We start from the raw sequence: 23,560 nt of genomic DNA on the forward strand, positions 1-23,560 counted from the left end.
CATACTTGGTCCAAACTGCCAGTGATATTGAGTGAAACAGATTACATTTCCCATTAAAATATATTCATGTATAAGGGAAAATCTGAATTATTTTCAATTCTGAAATGGGAAACAAAGTAACCCCCCCAAAAGACAAAACATAAACATTCATTTATGGTTTTACACTAATATATTTGGATATATATATATATATATATATATGATTATTGCTTTTGAAAATCCCTGAAGACTGGGATGCTCAGTTTTCAGTTAGGATCTTTGCCATCGTGTGTGGAGCCCATTGAGAGGCAGCTGGCTTTCTCAGGAGGGAACCCACATTTACTGAACAAACCGGCTGCTGTGTAAAACCCAAATTCCAGCACGTGGATTGATTCACAGTGAGAACTAACTCTTTCCCAGATCTTCCATCGCATGAGGAGTGCATTCTCTCCCAGTAGGCGGACTTCCTTTCCAGCTGTCGTCTACACTAGAACACAAATTTCAATCATTTTAAAAGTCTGTTTTGTTTCCAGTCTACATAGAGCTGGGGCCAAACTCAAGGCTTCATATAAGCTAGGCAAGGACTCTCCCAAGTGAGCTACAACTAAACTGTGGAGGTTTAAATGAGAAATGTCCCCAGAGGCTCCCCAGTTTGGTGGCACTCTTCGGGAGATGCTATGGAGCCTTCAGGAGACGTAGCTTTGGAGGACAAATGTCACCGCAGTCAGTCTTACCTCACTCCAATCCACTCTGCTTCATGGGTGAAGATGTGATCTCTCTGCTGCTGAGCCTCCCCTGCAGTGATGGGCTCTCCTTCCGGAACTGTAAGAGAAACAAGCTTGCTCTCCTCTGGGTTGTTTTGGTTGTGTGTTTTATTACAGCTAAGGAAACATCTAACATCCTAACCATGGCTGAAACCTCTTAAAGGTGAGCAGTGGGGATTAAAGGGTTCGGTACCATTTCAACCATTAGGAGGCTGAGGCAGGAGGATCGCTGGGAGTCAGAGGTTACTAGCCAGGGCTACATAGCGACTTTCAGGCTAACCAGGCCTACAGAGTAAGACGTTGTCTCAAAGGAAAAAAAAAATGACAAATTTTCAGGGAAGCAAACTGTGCTGCTGGCTTTTGTCTTTTTGACATAATCTCGGGTCATCTTCGAAGGGGAAGCTTCAGTTGAGACAACGCTATCTGATTAGCCTGTAGACAACCCTGTGAGAAGGTCTAGGTCACTGTGAGCACTGCCACCCCAGGGCAGGCAGTCCTGGGCTGAACAAGTTATGACAAGCAAGCCAGTAAGCTGCTCCCCTCCAAGGCCTCTGTGGTAGTTCCTGCCTTAGGGTCCCATGGTGAAGGGCTGTGATTATAATCTAAGTTAAACACACCCTTTCCTCTCTAAGGTGCTTTTGGTGCTTATCACAGCAACAGAAAGCAAACCAGGACACAGGTCAAGGCGTTTCCTCTGGCGGAGAACTAGAACTAAGTTAGAAATAAGAGAAAGGTCTCTGGAATACAACTCCAAATACCTAGAAGCTAAATAACGTGGTTTAGATAAGTAGTGGATCAAAGAAAACAGTGGAACATTAGAAATCATTTAGGGCTTAATACGCTACTTGTCCAGAAAGTTCGCCCAAGAGGTGGAGAGAGCAATGTTTGCCTTGCAGGCTATGTATCAGAACCTCTGGAACATGGGGCTGGGGAGCAGGGCAGAGTCATGGCCCCAAAGGTGCTCCCAGGGGACAGAAGTGACAGCATAGAGTGAACTGTGGCCTCAGGATGGGAGCAGAGCAGCCCTGGAGGCTAGTCAACCCTATGGGTGTTACAGATGACACAGCAATTCCAAGCCCAACTTCTGCTCTAGGTGAATGTGAGCAAACAGGTCATCTCTGTGTGCCACAGCGGTGGGCTTTGTCCAAATCCTTACCAGAGTACAGAAGCTTCTGTGGGCGGTGCATCTGGGCTGCAAGGAGCTGGTTGTAGGTAGCTTTTGGCGTCAGGACATAACATAAACGTTTGTTCCTTATTTGGGCAGGATGAGCAACCTTTACAAACTTTCCTTTGCCAGGATGAGTCTGAACACACCTATTTCTAATACCAAAATAAGTGGCAATCTTGTATACAAGTTCCGCTTTTCCAAGAGCCAGACAGTCTCTAGGGGCTTTCCGTGGGCATCTTCCTTGGTGAAAAGTGCACACGACACTCAGGAACCTGTCCCCTTTGCTCACACTTTTGTTGAAGTGTAATCAGCTGAAAGAACAGGACCTGAAGCATCCATCCCCATGACGGGACTTCAGACGGCTGAAGTGCCTGGCTCAGAGGACACCTCTGTGAACCAGTTCACTTCTGAGTGCCCTCTGACCCCGGCTGGAGAAGGCAGCAGCAGACATTCTTCAGACCCCAGCCTTAGTCTAGAGTGGGTTCACTGACTTCTAGCTCAGCACCGTCCTCCTAGCTCTCTCATCTTGTTCAGTTGCTACGGGAACCACATCTCTGTCTATTTCGTAGGACTGGCGACACCACACTGCCAGGCTGAACCAGTAGAGTGAAGGTTTATGTACCCCGGAGAACCATCAAGAATTTGGGGGTACCCTTGATGAACAATTTTCCCAGCTGTGTCCTACACGGAGGCAGGAACAAGACACTGAGGGAGTGAATGAGCCTGGCTGTGCCAAGGACCCATTGCCTTAGAACTGTGTGAAGTTGGCAGAGCCTTTCCCCTATGGGCCAGGCTTAGACTGGTAAAGCCTTCCTCAGGTCCAGTTACAAGTGTTTACCAACAATTGCCCAGTGTGAGCTAAAACTCTCCCAACAGCAGCTCCTCCTCCCAGACATTTATAGCTAGAGTGTTCACACACGACCTCTCCCCCTGGGCAATACCTAATAAACATACGGTTCCAGGTCATTGCAGTGGTTCGTGTCCACAACCCACCTGACCCAGCTTTTCTTCCTTCCTTCCTTCCTTCCTTCCTTTCTTTTTCTTTTTTGGTTTTTTTGAGATAGGGTTTCGCTGTGGTTTTGGAGCCTGTCCTGGAACTAGCTCTTGTAGACCAGGCTGGTCTCAAACTCACAGAGATCCACCTGCCTCTGCCTCCCAAGTGCTGGGATTAAAGATGTGCGCCAACACCGCCTGACTCCTTCCTTCTTTCTTTCCTTCCTTCCTTCCTTCCTTCCTTCCTTCCTTTATGTGGTTAAAAAAAATCTCTTTTGTTTTTAAAATAATCTTATTTTCCGTATCAATCCCAGTTCCCTTTCCCTCCTGTCCTCCCAGTCCCTCACCTTCTCTCCACCCCACCCCCATCCACTCCTCAGAGAGGGTGAGGCCTCCCACGGGGAGACAATAAAGTCTATCCTATCACTTGAGGCAGAGCCAAGGCCCTCCTCCGTGTGTCTAGGCTGAACAAGGTATCTCTCCATAGGAAATGGGCTCCAAAGAATCAGTTCATAAACTAGGGATAAATACTGGTTCCACTGCTGGTGGTCCCACAAACTGCCCAAGCCACACAACTGTCACCCACATTCAGAGGGCCTAGTTGCAGACCCAGCTTTTCTGTGTACATGTCTATATTTCTTCATTCCCTTGACTCCCTTACTCAGATTTCCAGACCCAAACCATTTGGTAGGACATAAGTTCAGAGCATAGCTGATCTGCACCAAAACCCTTGGGCCCCGCTAGCAATTAAGAAGTCACAGACTTTTGACGACCGTGTGACTTTGTGTGGCCATTACTGTGGGGGAATTCTTTACCTGCAATCCCTATTGGGAATATGAAGATAGGAAGATTGCATATTAAACACCTGCTTAGGGTATATAGTGAAATGTCTCATTTCTGCCCAATTCCCCTTTTATAAGTCAAAAGAAAACAAATAAACATGATGTCTTAGGTTTTCTATTGCTGCAATGAAACACCATGACCAAAAAGCAAGTTGGGGACAACAGGGTTTCTTTGACTTATACTTCCACCTTGCTGCTCATCACTGAAGAAAGTCAGGACAGGAGCCTGAGCAGGGCAGGCCTGCTCAGACTCTCATGCTGAACTAGTTTTCTCTTACAGCCCATGAGAGCCTACCTAGGGATGGTGCCAACCCTGTGGACGGGGCCTCCTGCATCAGTTAGTAATTGAGACAATACCTCATGGTCCAAAGGATCTAGACAATTCTTCAGCGGAGGTTTCTTGTCTTAGATGACTGGTGGTTTGGATAAGAATGTCTCCATGGAGCCGGGCGGTGGTGGCGCACGCCTTTAAACCCAGCACTCGGGAGGCAGAGGCAGGCAGATCTCTGTGAGTTCGAGACCAGCCTGGTCTACAAGAGCTAGTTCCGGGACAGGAACCAAAAAGCTACAGAGAAACCCTGTCTCGAAAAACCAGAAAAAAAAAAAAAAGAGTGGCTCCATGGGTTCCTACATCAAGCTGCTCAGGGAGTGGCACTATTTGAGAGGCTAGGGGGAGTTTCCCAGCTACTTTTCGATCTTGCGCTAACAAGTCTAGTATGTCCTCACTGTGCTCCCTTTCCTTCCTTTTGAAGCAGTAATGTTTATTCTGTTGGAAATGTGTGACTTGCTTTTTGATTTTTACAAGAAGGTTATTAAGAGATTGCAATGACTCTCAAAAGAGACTTTGAACTTTGGAATATTAAACAGTATTGAGACTGACAGACTATGGGGACCTTTGATGTTGGACTGAATGCATTTTTGCATTTGATGCGGCTAACAGCCTATGGGGACCAGGGAATAAAACGGGATGCTTTGAATCGGAGTGGCTCCAGAGGGCCATGAATTTGAACGCATTGGGAGTGTGGCATTCTGAAAAGATTAGGAGGAAGTGGGTCACTAGGCTTTGAGGTTTCAAAAGCCCAAGCCAGGCCCAGTGTCTCTCTTCCTGATGCCTGTGGGGGCGTGTAGAACTCTCAACTCCTCCAGTACCACGTCTGTCTGCATCTGCCATGCTGATAATGGACTGCACCACTGAACTGTAAGCCCCAGTCAATTGTTGCGGTCATGGTGTTCCCTCGGAGCAATAGAACATTGGCTAGAACTTGACAGTAGCCGGTCTTGTTAGCAAGGCTAACCATGAACCTGAGGCTGTTTTAGGTCTTTCATCACAAACACCCCCTCTAACTGCAGTTCCTCTTGGAAGCATCTGCCATTAAATACAGTCTGGGTTGTTTTTCTTTCATTGAAGAAATTGTGAGAAAAGACTTTGAAGTATAGTTTTCTAGTACTTAAAGCACACATCTTTGTAGTATGAATAATAAAAACCCAGAGACAGATATTGGGGTTAGGCCTGAAGGTCAGAAAAGCAAAGCAGCCAGCCACTGGCTCTTACCTCTACCTCAGTTCGAAATGGCAATCCTGCCTTCAGGAATCTCAGAATGAGACTGAGCCTGAGAGCTGTCTCCCCATTTTATATTCCTTTCTAGGGCTGGGATTAAAGGTGTGCACCACTACTACCTGGTTTCTATGGCAACTAGTGTGGCTACTGGAACTAAGGTGTGTGCCACTGCTGCCTGGTCTGTATGGCTGATCAGTGTGGTTGTTTTACACTCTGACCTTCAGGCAAGCTTTATTTATTAAAATACAAATAAAATATCACTACACACCTTCCAGATCTGGTGGCCTAGACCTCTAATTCCAGCACTAAGGAGGCTGAACAGAGGCCCACCTGGGCTATACAGGGAGATCCTGTCTCAAAATTAAAAAGAAAAATCATTGGATTAAGAATGCCTGGAATGCTTAATGAAAAAGTAGTTTACCAAGGCTACCAATTCAATATAAGAATTAATAAAATGGGATTTCATTGATTTTAATTAATCATCACAGGTCATTGGGTTTTTTAGTTAATTTATTTTTTAGATTTAATTCATTTTCTGTATATTGATATTTTGTTGACATGTATGTCTGTGCACAATGCATGCCTGGTTCCTGTAGGGGTCAGAAGAGGGCATCAGGTCCACTAGAACTGGAGTTGTAGATGGTTGTGAGCCACCATGTGGTTGCTGGGAATTAAATTCAGGTTTTCTGCATGAACAACAAGTGATCATAACTACTGAGCCATCTCTCCAGCCCCTTAATAATTGTAATAATAATAACAATTATTGTGAGACCTTAATGCTTAATGGTAGAATAACTACTTAGATAGCTCTATCATGAGAACTGCAAAAGAAAATAAAAACACAGCTTCTCAACATTTTGTTTAAAGCATCACTAATTGTATCCTCTTGCTTTCCAGGTTTAAGGATCTCCCCCCCCCACACACACACACCTCACTCTGCAGCCCAGGCTGGCCTCAACAAGAGGTGATCTTCACACCTCAGTCTCCCAAGTGCTCAGATTACTGTGTGAAGCCCCCACACCAGACTTGATGTTGACAGCATGGGTATTAAGCCAGAGATACAGTTTTGCTGATGACCTGTGGCAGCCTGAGAGATTCTCCTCAGAGATCTCAGAAGCTGGGGCTCTGGAGCCAGTGTGAATCAGAGGTGTTTATTGGGAAGAATATTTAATGTAGATTTAACCACCATGGGGTTTAGAAAGAGAGCCACTCAGAGAAAGGATAAGACATGCCCAAGCATAGATGTGTCAAAATCCGTATGACTTAGGTGAATTCTTAAATTACCTTCTGTGCCGGATAGTTTTATGTAACTTGACACAAACTAGAGTTATCTGAAAGGAGGGAACCTCTATTTAGAAAATGCCTCCATAAGATCCAGCTGTAGGACATTTTCTTAAATAGTGATTGATAGGGGAGGACCCAGTCCACTGTGGGTGGGGCCATCCCTAGGTAAGTGCTCATGGGAAGTACAAGGAAGCTGGCTAAACATGAGCCTCCAAGGGAGCCAGAAAACAAGCCAGCAAGCATCGTTCCTCCCCGGTTCTTCTCTCCAGCTTCCTGTCTTGACTTCCCTTAATGATGAATTGTGACCCGAATTATAAGCCAAATAAATCCCTTCTTCCCTAAGTTGCTTTTAGTCATGATGTTTATCAGAGCAACAGAATGAAGCTAGAGCATTTTAGTTAAAGATCTCTGGGAGTTTATTATAGCAACAATTCAATTAAAAGCAGATTTTGCTTGTCTTCTGTGGTATACAATATGTTAAAATAGTAACTAGAAATTTGACTGATTAAATATTAAACATATAACTGTTCAAGAATTCCACAAACCTTCTGGAATGTTTATATTTATGATATGTATAGAAATATAACATAGAGAAGGTTCAATGTCACCTTTACTTGTCAATCCTTCCTATGCAAATTTAACAGCTCAAACAAGCATACCCAGTTTACAATCCCTTTCTTTAGAAGGAGAGCAAGTCCTTTGAGATCCTCCATGGGCCCTATGCGAAATCTCACATTTAATCTGACATCAGAAAGGCAATACTACATTTTGTTTTAGGGGCTGAAAAGATAGCTCAACATGCAAGAACACTTGTTGGAAAACTAGAGGACTTGAGTTCAAATCCTATGCTACCTCAAAAGAACATGGTGGAGAGTGATTCAGCAGGACATCAGAAGCTCTCTCTGGCCTGTGCAACACACACACACACACACACACACACACACACACACACACACACACACCGAGTGCATAAACACGTATGATTTAAAAAATTTTTGAAACAGTGTATTTTTGTGTTTAATAATCTCAACTACATACATTACTTTTCAGAAGGTACGTTTTCCAGTGACACATAGGCCATGTTTATAAATAGACCCAACATTGTCTTTCCCTTTGTAATAAGAAGTTGCAAGTATACCAGCTTAAACTTTCGTGTAAACGGAGACTTTTAAAACCTCAAAGCTCACCCCCAGAAACACACATCCTCCAATGAGGCCACATCTCTTAATCCTTAGCAAACTGTTCTGACAACTGGGGACCCAACATTCAAACATATGAGCCTATGGGTGAAGTGTTTACCTAATTATTCTTTATCAGTAAAAACTCAGGAGTCAGATGTTAGGGTAAGAACCTGAATGATCAGAGAAGCAGAGGAGAAGTGACCAGTGATCTCCTCTCTCTCTCTTGTTCCTTGATCTAAAAGTGCCAAGACTCTCTCTACATCTCACCCTACTACTTCCTGTGTCGATCTGTTCTCAGTCCTCCAAAATCTCTATGGTTAATTTTGGTTAGCTAGTAGCTAGCTCTGCCCGCTGATTCAAAACAAACTTTATTGCCAGTCTTGGGAGCGCCAAAATGCTTTCAAAATTTCACACAATTTCCCCCTTTTTGTCTAAATAAAAGGGAAGGTTTTAAATCTGACACAGAAAAACTATACATAAAATGAACAATTATCAGGTAAGAATTACATTTACAATGCCCAGTCCATTTGCTTTTGGCAAATTCAGAGAAAATACTCTATTATCTATCCTATCTTGTTGAGTCCAAATTTTTGTACCTAATTTATTTTTTATGTTAACTTGTATTGCCAAACCAAAACAATTTTTAAGACCTGAAAACATTTTCTTAGATAAACCACTTAAACTTTTATGTCTCCCAGCTTTATACATGTTACACCTTTTTTTGTGAGTTTCTTTTCTGAATTTGATAACAAGGAAAACAGTGGCTATAGCTCTCTGGTCTTCAACTCTATCAGAGACCAGAGAAGGATATAATATTACCTGAGTAAGCAGGACATGCAGAGCAAACAACTTCCAAAACTATAGAAATGATAGAAACAGCTTCCTGGACAGTCACCCAAGGTTCTTCTGTAACATTGGGGCATCCATCTTCAGCCTACAAGCCTATAGTAGCTGACAGACTTTTCCGAGAGGCAGGAATTTTGAAGGACTGTCCTTCCTTGTCTTGGCAAAATTCAGTGGTCACTTTGCTTTATGTTCTGCTTGCCCAATTTGGATAGCAAACTGTCAGCAGTTGAGATAAGGGCATTTTCTTGCCCAGTGGCTTACATTTGCTGCAAAGAAAGTAGACTCCATATGGAGGTTTTTGATGTTCATTGTCTTCTCTGAAGTAGATTGGTGCTGACAGGATAAGACATGTCTCATTGTCAGAAAATCCTTATGTTATTAAAACATCTTAAATGCCATATTCTGTAGATCTCTGATGTGTTTGGAGGACACCTGCCTATCTAAAATATATCTATTTGACCTTGAAAGCATACCTAACATGACTACAACTTTGATTGTTTTAGGTGACTACTAAATGCATTTCTTTATTATCTTAAACAGTTCGTAATAATAACTTTCAAGGACTAGAAACTTACATTACATTGTCAAATGAGCTGCATATGTAAAATACTTTAAACAAGAGTAGAAACATGTACAGTGTGTTTCAACAACCTTAAATTTGTATCAATATATAAAATTCCTAACAATACAAAATATTTAAGACTAGTAGTTATGTTTTTAGTTTAAAAGTAAATTCAATAATCTATGCTTTTATCCTATCATTTATATATCCCCCCTTTTTCTTTTCAGAATGAGATCCCTGAATCTAGTCTCCTTTATTTAGCTTTTATCCTGACCATTACCAATAACAGCTTGTAACTATTCCCCCTAAATGATGACAAATATCCATAACCCATTGAATGATCAAAAGCCTTTCACCCCAGCTCTTGGATATGTGGGTGTCATGTCTTCTAGATTGCTTCCTGATGTCTAGGGATGGCAGCATCTTTAGGGGATCCTTAGAAAATTGAGATAATGTTCAAGTCCTGGGAGAGCTAGCTGTATCGTTTCATGTCCAGTCTCTGTGTAATAGGAAAGTGTAGAATTTTTCTCAAGTCCTGGATGGAGTAGGGCATGAAGCTGGACCATCTCCAATAGCTGCCTTGAAATTGTCCTGAACAGTTTGTAGTCTAAAGTTGGTCTTTGGGTGGTGTTTGTCAGCTTAGTGACACTACCACAATCCGGGTGGAACTGCTGTTTGGGGCCTCAAATCCTTTTGGAGACTTTAAAGGTCAATACTAGGAATGGTCACAGTTCACTGTAGAAAACGTAAACACTTTAAATGTCATATGCACCAGATCTCAGAGAGATTAAAGGACCAGAGTTTGCTATGTACCTCTGGAGTACACACACTTAGTTCCTCACTACCTGATGGAGACTCAAGCCTGAAATCATGTACAGGAAGCTAGATGAGACCTTTTTCTAGAATTAATACTCTATATGACCATTAATATCATGACAAAAGCTTAATCTTATAAATTTTGAGATAATATTTATAGCTTAAGAAAAACTTAAAGGGTCAAAATAAACCCCAAGGATTATGAGATTAGTGGCAATATAATAGCCCCTTAATTTTGGTTTTTATTCTGTCCCACACCAGGTGGTTCTTATGACACAAGGCAGAGATTTTGGATTTGCCTTTAACAAGTGTATTTGGGTTTAAAGGAAGAAAGCACCACAGTCCAATATCAAAGTCAGCTTTAATTGTTAATTGAACTGGGACTACAAAGACTATGTGCCTTATATGTCTGTAGAGAAAGAGACATTTGGGAAGATTTATAGAATTTATCCTGTTGGAAATGTGCTATGCTATATCATTAGGCCAATTTACTCCTTTTTCTTTGGACTTTATTTTTTCTGAATGATTCTTCTTTTTTCTTCAGATATCTTATTTGTCTAGAGGATTTTAGATTTCTTAGTTGGATGCTTTTATTCTTCTGAGAAGACAAAAACAAAACCCTGTCCCAAACTTAACTTTGGGGATTTTCTATTTTGGAAGGTTATATCTTATCAAATGAAAGGCATTTGTTAGTCTTATATAAGTTTAGATTGAATGGCCATGCTGTTTGATGAACTATCACCTCTTCTAACCAAGAGGTCTCTCCTGTTCAAGTCTAATCCTTATCGATTTTGATGGTATCCATAGCTTTTCTTCTTCTGTGGAAACAGAAGCAAAACCTCTTCCTCAACATAACACATACCTTGGTTTCCACTCTGAGGTCAACACATCCTGAAAGTAATACATCTTGATATTATTTCAGCAGGTTTTTCTACTATCCAATGTCTCTCTGCAGCTGTAGTTACTTTTGCATTGGCATTTTTAAAAATTTAAAGTTAATAAAGCATTGTACATTCTCTCTCTAGGGGGTTCATTATCCTTTTGTTTATTAGCATATCTTTTAAATTGTTCTTCCTATAGCTGCTCACCCTATAGAATTGTGTACTTTATGTCATAATATGGAAAAAGGTTTTATTTTACTAAAGACATGTGTTGGAGCATTGCCTGTTTTAATTTGCACAGGTATCCCCATGAAGACCATAACTTTTAACAAATATGTAATTGTAGAATTAGTCTTTTCAGAACTCAAAGCGGTTGCCCTTTGAAATCCTGGATATGCATTTATTGTATAGTGTACATACTTTAATTTTCCAGATTCTGCAAAATTAAATTCAGACATATCCATTTGCCAAATTTCATTTCTTTGAGTAACCTTTGGTTTACCGCCTGCAGGCAGTAGAGTCTGGTTATACAAAGAACAAGTAGGACATTTTAAAAAATTTCCTTGACTTATTGCCAAATGACAGAAAAATATTTCTTCAAATTGTTACCATTGACAAGATGTTTTTAAATGAAATTCTGAGGCTTCTAGCACACTTATTACCAATAACTCATCAATTTTATCATTACCCCATGCCAGAGGACCTGGTAGACCAGTTTGGGATCTGATATGTGTTATATACAATGGATGATTTCTATTTTTGATTATTTTTTGTAATTGAATAAGTAACAGGGCTAATTCTGAATCATATGAAATAAGTTCAGTGGTTTCAATATGTGAATCAACTCTTTCTGCATACTGAGTGTCAGTAACTATATTAAGAGTTTCTAGAAAATCTAATGATACCATGAGAATAGCATATGATTATTACTTTTGAACAGAATCATAAGGGCTTTGAGCCACCTTACCTAAATTTCCTGACTTAAAACCTGCCTTTCCTGATTTGTTTGTATCAGTATAGAATGCAGGGGCTCCAGAAATTTGTGTTCCCCATACAATGTGAGGAAGGATCCAATTAGTTCTCTTTATAAACTGAAGTCTCTTGCTTTTGGGATTTTTGTTGTTAATCTCTCCCAAAATACTATTGCAAGCTCTTTGCCAAAGTTCATTTTCTGTTCATAAAGAGGAAATCTCAGCATTAGTAAAAGGTACCACAATTTCTGCTGGATCTAGTCCTGCTAATTGGTGAAGTCTTAAATTTCCTTCCAGAATCAATTAGAAACCTTTTCTATATAGGTCTTTAATTTTTTACTCTGTTTGCATGGTAAAAACATCCAGTTTATTATCTTCTCTCTGCATAATAATTCCCATAGAAGAGTGTGTAGAAGGTAAAATAATCAGAACATAATCAAGCTATGGAATCAAACAACCCCACGTGAATTCTGTAATTTATTTTCTACCAAAGCTAATATTTTCCCAGTTTCAGCTGGTAATTTTATTGGAGTACTTAAGTCCTTATAATTGTAAGGTTTGAAATAAATTTAGTTCTTGAGTTATCAATCCAATTGTTGTCGATGACTGGTTAATATCTCCCAGAAATTTTTGAAAATCATTAAGAGTTTGTAATTGATCTCTCTTGATTTGTACCTCTTGTGGTTGTTTTTTGTATACCTATCTTATATCCTAGTTAATTAATAGCATCTCCTCTTTGTATTTTTTTCAGGAGCAATATTTAATCCCCAACAAGGCAAATTTTTCTTTACATCTTTAAAAATTTTCTCTAATGTTTCTGCATCTGAAACGGTTAGTAATGTATCTTCTATACAATAGTAAATTATAAATTAAGAAAACTGTTTATGAACTCTTTCCAATGGCTCTTGTACAAAATATTGACACAAGATAGGGCTATTTAACATCCCTTGTGGAAGAATTTTCCACTGATATCTTTTAACAGGCTGGGAATTATAAGTAGACACCATGAAGGCAAATTTTTATCTATCCTGTTCCTTTAAAGGTACAGTAAAAAAGCAGTCTTTTAAATTAATCACTATAATAGACCATCCTTTAGGTAATAGAGAAGACAAGGTAATTCCAGACTGTAAAGAGCCCATTGGCAGAATCACTTTATATATTTTTTGTTTTGTTTTGTTTTTGTTTTTGTTTTCGAGACAGGGTTTCTCTGTGGTTTTGGAGCCTATCCTGGAACTAGCTCTTGTAGACCAGGCTGGTCTCAAACTCACACAGATCTGCCTGCCTCTGCCTCCCGAGTGCTGGGATTAAAGGCATGCGCCACCACTGCCCGGCTAGAATCACTTTATTAATAGCTCTTAGATCTGTTACCTTCCTCCATTTCCCAGATTTCCTTTTAATGACAAATATAGGAGAATTCCAAGGACTGGTCAATTTATCAATATGTTGAGCATTTAACTGCTCTTGTACCAACTGTTCTAAAGCTTGTACTTTTTCTGATTCAGAGGCCATTGTTTCATCCAGTTAACCATTTTAAAGGTAGGGCTGTCGATACCTTGGAAAGATCAGCAGTTGTTTTGCCCTGTTCTTGTACAACCTGGGTGGTCAGTGACTGTTCTCCATAGTATCTTTTAGTATTTTTCTCAGAAACATACGTTAGTTAGTGGTTTGTTTCTGAGATTGGAGGAATGTTAATCTGAGTATTCCATTGCTGTAACAGATCATGTCCCCACAAACTCATTGCTATGTCAGCCACATTTGGCTTTGATGTCCCTCCTTGTCTTTTTAGGCCTATACACTCAATCCATCTTGCACGTTGTTCCACCTGAGATAAAGTTCCAATTCCTAGAAGATGGACATTTATCACTTGAAGAGGTCACTCTGGATACCAAGATTTTGGTACAATTATTATTACATCAGTCCCTGTGTCTATCAAACCTGTGGAGACCCTATTTCCACCTTGTCTGAAGATCAAAAAGTTTCAGCTTGCTCCAAGCTGTTGCCACTTCACCCTGATTAAAGGTCAGAGAGTTGGAATTTACTTCTGTTTCTTCAAGGTTATTGTCAGTTTCTACCTCAAAGAAAGGTCCCACCTAGATTTAGGTCAGAGAGTTCTGCTCTCTCAAGGTTATTGTCAACAGGTGTGGCTAATTGTATATCAGGCATAGAGAAGTTTATCTGTTTCTACCTCAAACAGAAGTCTAAGGATTAAACTAAGTTCTTACTCCCTTAGGGAGATAAACAATGGATTCCACTCAGGGAGTGGTTTGTCTACAGAATGTTTTGGTCTAGGGTATGAGTGTTATTTGTCTTGTTCTAGCAACACAATGTTTAACTGAGAATGTAGCCCACAACCTCAACTGGTCTGTTCATTTCCTTGTATCATGTTAATGCATTTTTTTTTAAATCTTACACCTATCTTTTGAGGTTGGGGGTATTTTAAGAAAATGTAAATTAAATGTGGGTGATTTCTATAGTCACTGAAATTCCCTCCCAGTACTAGTCTATGCTTCTGTTTTGTTATTTCCACTATGTCTTTGTTCTCTTTCCTTATTTTTCTAATCCCCATGCTCCTACCCTGGTAAGTGGTATTTTTCTTGAAGTTGGACTCTGACACAAACTCTTAATTCCAATACCATTTGTTTGTATTTTTAACTTCAATCTTTGATCATTTATAGAAGTTTGCCAAATACTTCTTTTTTTGGTCTCTCCTGAAAATTTTACTTTATCAAATGAAGCTGTTCTATCATTCAGAGCATATGGTTTTTCACAACAGCAATTTCCAACCTCAGCGGGGTTAACACATTCCAGGGCAGGGGCTTGTGGATTTGAAATGCCAGGCAGACAGAACAGAAATATAAAATAAATAGACAGAGACACAGAATAGAACCTGGAGGGCAAACTAGTGATTACTGAATTTGCCCATTGTTATTTTTCATATGCTTATACACCCCAATCCATAAATGGGGGAGAAGGCAAAAATATTGTTTTAACACGATACATAGAACAAATAGAGCAATTACCTCTTTACTACCTGAAGCATCAATTAAGTATACTCTGAGTTAAGTATTCTATTTGTTTAGGCAGGACTTGCAGTGACTGCACCTTAGGTCAAGTATCCTGTAGGCAGCCACTCCCTGGGTCAAACCCCCTGTTATATCCTTGAAGGAGAAGAAATGTACCTGAACTCTCTGACATTTGGTCAAGGTAGAACAGATCCACCTCTGTGGGCCATTTTAATACCCCAAACACCAAGTAACCACATCCTAGGTCAGGATATCCTGTTAGTGGTCACATCTTAATTCAATCAAATCTCTTGTCAGTAGACTTGAAGGAGCAAGAATAAGCCTGAACTCTCCAACCCTCAGTCAAGGTGGAACTTCTGTGGGCTCCCACAAGGCATTAAGTCTTTTATTGCTCTGTGGAGGAGTTGCCTCAATGCTGACAGGGAATGTTTGAACCAAATTTGATATGGGGGCTTGCAATGGGCCCCCTGAGGCATTTTCTGATGACAAAGGGGTACCTTGCCTGTCCTGTGTTGATCTGCATTCATTAGTACAATATCAGCCTTTGCCACACCATCTGCATATTCCAGAAGGCTGGAGTCTTCTGTTTGGTTTCTCTCTAGAAAAAAAAAAAACGTTGTTCTTACAAATGCCTAGCTTTTCCAGAGGACATGGTTTACCATAATTAAAATATCTAACCTTTTGATTTTTCTTAAAATTTTCAGAAATCACTTCTCCTATCCAAGTATCATAGACATGAGACCCAACTGTGTTTCTGATCCATTCTTCTACTGGTCCTGTTGCCTTTAAATGCCTAATTGCCATTTTACATCCTGGGTCAGCATTTTTGGATTAACATTTTTAAAAGCCAAAGTTTCATTTAAGATTTGTCTAATTTCTGGGTCTAATATCACTCTATTTACAGCTGAGGTCAATCTTTGTTAAAAATCAATGTAAGCTTCTTCGGGGGTTTTGTATAATTTTAGTGAATGACTCAGTCCTCTTTCTTGATTCTTGAATCTTGTCCCAAGCATTCAAAGCTGATAGATGGCATAGAACCAAGGTGTGATCACCAAAAATGTAATCTGTCTTTGCAAATTGTTAGACTGGGCCAAATGGAGAAACAGTTCTTGGGAAATTTCCATACCTCTGGCCCTACTTCCTTGTTCTATGATCCTAGCTTCATCTCTCCACCATGTTTTCCACTGTAACTGAGGGCCAGCTTCCAATACTGATGTAACCAAATCTTTCCAGTCTTATGGTATAATTCTGTACAGAGTAGCCCATGAATTTAGCATCTACTTACAAAGGTGAATGCATACCATAGGAAAATATTGCTTCCTTAATTCTCTTTAAATCTAAAATTTCTATAGGATTCCAGTTAATTTCTGAATAGCCTTGGGGTGGGGGGGTTGTTTATCATCTGGTGGTTGTTTTTGAATGGTAACTGGATAAATTAAGTTTGGTTTTCTAATAACCTTGGGTTGCTCCTCTTCAATTTCATAATGCAGTGTTACAGTAAGTTCTGCTCTCAATGACTCTGTCTCTGTGTGAATACTTTTCTTAGTTTCATTAGTAAGTCTTTCCAAGAATTTTATCTTACCAGTCAATTTTTTATATTTGGCACCAATACCAAATAACTTTTTAAAGGATAAAACATGAATTACCAAACTGATAATGGTTATAACTGACATTATGTTAACCCCAGATAAGCTAATTATCCCATCATTTAATTGTTCCATTACTATTCATTGAAGACCTAATTCCCTGAATCATTATATTGTTTCCCATTCTTAAGATGGGGGAAAAGTTTTTTAAAAACTAATTCCCCCAAGAATTCCCACGAGTCTCACCAGATCTAAAGGCAACAACAGTGAGGTGTGAGGTTGGCTGTTGCTGTACAGCATGGCTGAACAGAGAATGTGGGTGCCCATCTGCTACCAGTCAGTGAGAGAAGCCCCCTCACAGCCCTGTCCATGGGTCAGTCTCATGAAGGCAATCCCTGTCTGCTGAGGCTCCCTCTTCCCAGGTGTGTCAAGCTGACAGCTGAAGCTCATTATGACATCTTTCTTTTTCAGTGGGCATGAAAAAGAGACCTGGGACAGCTCGCAGTGGTAACTATTCCTACCAGCCTGGCCTTTTGCTGTGTTTGGCTTCTGCTATTGAGCCGTGTCTCACTCTTTAGAGGCTGGACTCACTGTAGTCCTTGCTGGCTTCAAATTTGTAGTAATCCTCCTGCCTCAAGCCTCCATATTGAGATGACAGATATGAGTCACCATGTCTTGCCCCATCTGCTTTGGAGTTTGTGAGGTTTTCCACCTGAAGATGTGGGGTACGTAAGGTTCTCACAGCTAACAGCCATTACTGTCCTATAGAAGTTGAGGTTAGCCCAGAAAGACCCCAAAATCATGTCTGCCAACTTTCCCACAGAGGAGGGGGTGGTCCCGTTAGCCCTGAGAGACCCCCAAATCAGGTCTGCTAAAGTTTCCCAAGGAGGGTGGGTGGCTCCATCAGATCCTTACCTGAGACCCCATTTCCTCTATGCTTTCCTCAAAGAAGTGTGCAACTCTGTTCCAGCTGGATGTGATATGGGAAGGTGACAGAGTACAGAGAGTGTGGAAGGTAGCTGGAGAGGGGGATGTCTATGTAGCTGTGGGGATGTCGTTCATGCTGTGGTGAGATTTCAATGGTGTAGCCATCTGGGAGTCACTCACACTCCCCCATGCTATTATAAGAAGCCCATAAACTCACTCATTAGTTCACCAGAGTTAGGTGGAATCCTTTGGTACCACTGGCATCCTATCTGAGGTGAGCAGGTATGCATTCGCCCTCTCCAGGGACAGTTTAGGCAACAAAAGGTCTCAGCCTTTCAGGATCCCTTCTTTGTTGCCAGAAACTGCAAGATGGAAAAATTCCACTTCATCCCTTTGAGTGTTCCTGCTGGGTCTAAGATTAAACAGAGGTGACACAGATTAACAGGAGAAAAGTATAATACAAATTTCATGTGACACAGGAATCAAAAAAAAAAGAAGAAGAAGAAGAAGAAAAAAAACCCTGAATACCAAAAGAAACGTTTGTAGGTCATTTATGCAATGTCTTTACCAAAAGTAAATAAGCAGGGGACGAGTGCTGGGGCAGGACAGCGGAAGGCCAGGGCAGCTTGCCAAGGCTTGTCTGCAGAACCCCTCCCCCATCTGTGCAGAACCCCTCCCCCATCTGTGCAGAAACCCTCCCCCATCTGTGCAGAAACCCTCCCCCTCGTCTGTGTAGAACCCCTCCCCCTCATCTATGCAGAACCCCTTCCCCCTCATCTGTGCAGAACCCCTCCCCCCTCATCCATGCAGAACCCCTTCCCCCTTATCTGTGCAGAACCCCTCCCCCCTCATCCATGCAGAACCTCTCCCCCTGCATCTGTGCAGAACCCCTCCCCCTTCATCTGTGCAGAATCCCTGCCACCTCAGCTTCCTTTCTCCAGGGCAGTGATGTCATTCTTCTCTAGGGTGGGGAGAACGTCTTACATGTAGGACAACACGGAAGGCCAGAGTGATTCTAAGTTGATATTTAACTTTTAATGGCTTATTATTATTATGAGTGTGAGGAGGAGGTGCTGCCACCGCCTCCTGCAGACATCGGAGGGCACATTTGCACGCTGGTCTCCAGGCCTGCTCAGCAAGCCTCTTTACTTACTGAGCCATCTCTCTCGCTATTTTGGATGTTAAAAATGTTATATGTATATTAAAAATACATACATATATGTATGTGTATAACTTTTTAAAATATATATATACACACATACATATGTATAATTTTAAAAATTTGTATTTATTTATTTTGAGACAGGCTCTCTGTGTAGCCCTGGCTATTCTGGATTTTTTCTCTGTAGAGCAGGCTGGCCTCAAAGCTACAGAAATCCACTTGCCTCTGCCTACTGAGTGCTTGGGATTAAAGGTGCGTACTACTTGGCAGAATCTATATATATGATCATATTTAATTTTATGTATGTAGTGAGGGGGAGCAGGGCCGCTTCCCTGCTACCCAGCTCCCAGCTGCCTGTCTTAGCCCCGGAAATAACAACACGGAAACTGTATTCTTTTAAACACTGCCTGGCCCATTATATCTAGCCTCTTCTTGGCTAATTCTCATATCTTGATTAACCCATTTCTAATAATCTGTGTAGCACCACGAGGTGGTAGCTTACCGAGAAAGATTCAGCATGTCTGATCTGGTGGCTGGCTCCATAGCATCTGACCTCCCCCCCATCTACTCAGCATCCTCTTCTGTCTACTCCACCCACCTATGTTCTGACCTATCAGGCCAAGTAGTTTCTTTATTAACCAATGAAAGTATGACCCTCCTATATCATATATGTGTGTGTGTGTGTGTGTGTGTGATATCTCTACGCATTATACACACACACATTTGTAGTGAAACTTAGGGCTGGAGAGAGGTGGTTCAGCAGTTAAGAGCACTGATTATTCTTCCAGAGGATCTAGGTTCAATTCCCAGCACCCACATGGTAACTCACAACCATCTTTAACTCCAGTTCCAGGAATTCCACTGACCCCTTCTGGCCTCTATGGGCATTGCACACATATGGTACACCCCAACACACACACATAAGTAAAAAAATAAATAAATAAAGGAAATAATGAAAATCTAAAGTGAAAGTCGCAGAGAATTGGCTCACTGTGTAAAGACACCTGCCACCAAGCCAGACAGCCTGAGTTTGGTCTCTGGGACACACATGATGGAGGCTTAACTGCTGCAAGCTGTCTTGTGACCTTCACACGTGCACTCTTCCAGCACACAAACACACTCGAGGGCATAGTAAGCAAAGGCAAAACAAAAATGTGTGTGTGTGGGGGAGGGGATTAGCTTTAGCAGCAGCGTCACTTGGCTCACGATGGTTCAGACTAAAAAAGAAGCAGAAAGCATCAAGAAAAGCATTGATCTGAAGAAAGGCTAACATGGAAGAAATCTGTTTCTGAAAAGGTTAAAATATAGGGGCTGGAGGCATGGCTCTGTGGGCGAAGCACTAGGTGTGCTGCTGAGGACGTCCTCTGACATCACAAGGACTCAGATGTCACCCTGGTGTGGGAGAATTGTCTGTATTCTGTCAATCATATTTTAAATAAACACTGATTGGCCAGGCAGAAAGTATAGGTGGGTCAACCAGACAGGAAGTAGAGGTGGGGCGATGAGAACAGAAGAATGCTAGGAAGGAGGAAGCCCATTCCTCCACTCCTGTGCAGACCACCGAAGAAGCAGGATGTAATCTACCTGGCTGAGAAAGGTACCAAGCCATGTGGCTAACATAGATAAGAACAATGGGTTAATATATGCTACAAGAGCTAATAAGTAGCCTGAGCTAATGGGCCAATCAGTTTTAAAACTTATGGAGATCTCTGTGTGATTTTCTTTGGGACTTGTCGACTGTGGGGTACTGGGCAGGATAGAAACCCCAACAAGCAGGCCCCTCGTGTTACATCATCTGGACAGTTTTATACTCGTGTTTGATGCCTCTGGAGATGTTTTTTGCCATCACAAAGATTTGGTTGGTAGCACATGCCTTTTATCCTAGCACTTGGGCAGCAGAGGCAGGAGGCACAAGGCAGAGAGATCATCGAGTTTGAGGCCAGCCTGGTCTATATAGTGAGTTCCATAACAGTCATGGCTACATGGTGAGACAGTCTTTTAAAAAAGGATTTGGAATGGATAATGGGTATATCACTCTATTGGAAAAGCTGGAGAAGGGATATTGTGAATATACGTTTTAAAAAAATCATGAGTGTGTGTGCGTGCGTGCATGTGCGTGCGTGCGTGCGTGCGTGCGTGTGTGTGTGTGTGTGTGATATGAGTTCTAGGAACTAAACTCAATCCACAGGGCCCTTAGTTGTTGAGCCACCCTGCAGCCTGAATACGTTCTTTTTCAAGCACTTTCACTGAGGAAAGAGCACTCACAGGTGAGGATCAAACGCTGGGGTTCCCAACGCTGTGACTGAGCACTCTTGGAAGCCTTGGCCTCACAGGGGCGCATGGACCCCTAGTTTGGAGGCCACTGGGGTAGAGGAAGGAAAGGGCTTACCTGCCTTAAGAAAATATTGCCACCTAGTGGTGACTCCTCTAGTCATAGACACAGGGACCTAAAGGCTCCCTTGACCTTTGGAAGGACTTCTGTTGAAAATCCATCTGTAGGTTCAGCTCCTTGTATCAAAATGCCATCATTGAATGGTATATAACCCACTGTCTCTTTCTACATCATGTTACTCAATATTCTGAAAAAGTCCTTCGGGTCATGAGGCTATATCCCACGGATGAGGCCACGGAGGATAAGGGAGAGTTAATTAATCCACAATTATGTTTTTATTAATCATTAAATATCCATTCATTAAGGATTATTATACAACTATCACACTCCTAGACTTCGAGTATGGGCTTGAGTTATGGGTAAATTAAAGACAACTGTTCTCAAATCAATAATAATCTAATGGGACTGAATTATGAAAAGTGGAATCAGGAGTTTTGATCAAAACCACTGAAATGTGTCCATACTCTTCCCAGACACCACAGGACAGTAAACACATATGTAAGGGTGCCTGGGTACCCCCGAGTCCTTGTAGGGTCAGAGGAGGTCAGTCCTGGAGGAAGCCAGTTTCCCAGGAAAATGACTCACCTGCTGAAAATGTCAGCTGAGAGAGGGCTTGCTCTCCCCGCCCCTCTGAGCCCGCTGCTTAACACCTGCTGCAGCTCGGAAAGCAGAGCGGGAGACTTGTTAAAAGGGTGGTTATCGAGAAATCAAGAGGCCCCAGGCCCAGCAGCTCCCTGCGGAGTCAGGTGTGGTACTAGTGAGGCCATCCTGTGCTGAGCCGGGGCAGCGGAGTTAGCCGGAGCTTTCCGTGTGGCAGCATTATGGAGTAGACAGCTGTGCTCCAGGGAACAGATTCTCCAGCGGTGCTCTGTCTTAACACAGTCTGCCTGCCTTCCCAGCCTCTCGTTCAGGACCTCCCTCACTGAGCAGGACATGCAGAAATGGGGAGGTGCTGTTTGATTTTTGCTTTTCTCTTTCTCGAACATTCCCCATTCTTGCCTAACTCAGGCTGCTATGGTGGCTCTCGGTGGCCCTCCTATGCACATGAATTCCTTCAGAATCCAGATCAAATTCCTCCTTCCTTCCTCTGTCTCTCATCCATGCTATCCACAAGCTCTTTGACAGGCATATCTCTCGGAGAGCCGACACTCCAGTGTTCAGTACTCTGAAATGACACTATTAGGAGCTGGACTTGGAGGCACACACCCATACAACTATCGCAGTTCTTGGAAGGAAGAGGTGGTGGAGCTCTGTGAATTTGAGGTCAGCTTGGTCTATATAGAGTTCTAGGCCAGCCATGGTTACATAGGAAGACCCTGCTTGCCCCTCCCAAAGAAAAAAGAACCATGAAACAACAACAACAAAAAACCAAATAAACAACCCCACACAAATTACCATCCCCCTCCCTGTTAGAACGTGAGGTCCATGAGGGCAGGTGTTGGGTTGATTTATTGACTCAGACTTGCAATGACGTAAGTGTTCAATAAATATTTGTAAATGGACTGAGTGAAAACTTCCTCGCATGGCCACTCTTAAGAAGCACAGCCACACTGGCCCAGTTTCCCAAACAGATTTCAACTGTTTCACTCGGTGCCTCAGCTCATGAGGCAGGGCTGCTACCGTCTTGGTTCCAGAAATGGATGTTAAGCCACATGCCCAGGGCCCACGCTTCTCTGGGACTGGAAGTGAGGTATGGATGAGGTGCACAAGGCTGGGACTTCTAAGTGATGAGGCCAAGCTGACCATGCCTTTAAGGGCCAATGACGGAAACAGCTTAGGAGAACATGATTGCATCAGACTGAAACACCCTACGTGTGTTGACTTAATAACATGACCTGACAATGAAAACTCAGGGCTAACTTTGTAGAGGTTGCGGGAGAACCAGCTTTTATTTTAAAAACAGGGTCTCCATACATAGCCCTAGCTGGCCTGGAACTCATTAGGTAGACCAGACTCGACTCAGATCCAGAGACCCGACTGCCTCCGCCTCCAGAGTGCTGAGGTTACTACAGTGAAGCCTGCTGGGTGTGCACATAAAAATTCGTTATATGAGTGTTTATTTAATGGGTTAAAAGTTTTCAATAATAGGTTAGAATGAAAACATTAATAGGAAAGGGGAAAAAGCAGTGTTTCTCCTGGTCGTCAATATAGCAAACCCAAAGTTGAGACCTACATCTCAGGAGGCATGTTTCCAAGAATGTAAATCTGACATCCAGGGGCTGAATCTTGACAGTTTGAGGCTTGCGAGAGGAGTCACCCCCTCTGACCTTGGGGAATTGTGCAGTATGTAAGGAGCCCCAGGCTTTGTTGTCCTGCTCCTGCTACATGATCGACACCGCAGAGATAGACTGAAAACAACGGGCTTTGTCTATCGTGCGACGTCCTGTACAACTTGACTTCCAAGAAGAAATTTGGATTCAGGGCAGTCTTTTTTACCCAGGCCTAAAAAACAAAACAAAACAAAATATAAATCCTTTTGGCTCTAGTTCTGCACTCTCAAAGCAGCGAGTAGCAGAGTTCCCGAGAGCAATTACATTTTTATTGAATGGAGGCAAAGAATGCAATTATCCAGCATAGCGCAGATGCTATCTGGTGGGATTTTCTGCGATGATGGAAGAGCTGCGA

General features: G+C 42.0%; 1 long non-coding RNA gene across 2 annotated transcripts; it reads right to left on the reverse strand.

Moving 5' to 3' along the window:
• Positions 1–252: 252 nt before the first annotated feature.
• Positions 253–21,957, reverse strand: LOC121459882. Of its 2 annotated transcripts, XR_005975992.1 has the most exons (5): positions 21,521–21,957; positions 17,599–17,793; positions 15,366–15,466; positions 714–801; positions 253–466 (listed from the first exon to the last, which is right to left on the reverse strand). It is a non-coding gene; the product is annotated as an uncharacterized LOC121459882 (long non-coding RNA). The 2 variants fall into 2 exon arrangements; XR_005975993.1 differs by lacking the exon at positions 15,366–15,466.
• Between the last annotated feature and the right edge of the window lie 1,603 nt (positions 21,958–23,560).

This window comes from Microtus oregoni, unplaced genomic scaffold (genome assembly GCF_018167655.1).
Source record: "Microtus oregoni isolate MIOR12 unplaced genomic scaffold, Mior012 000019F_ref0000042, whole genome shotgun sequence".
In the NCBI taxonomy this organism is placed as follows: domain Eukaryota; kingdom Metazoa; phylum Chordata; class Mammalia; order Rodentia; family Cricetidae; genus Microtus; species Microtus oregoni.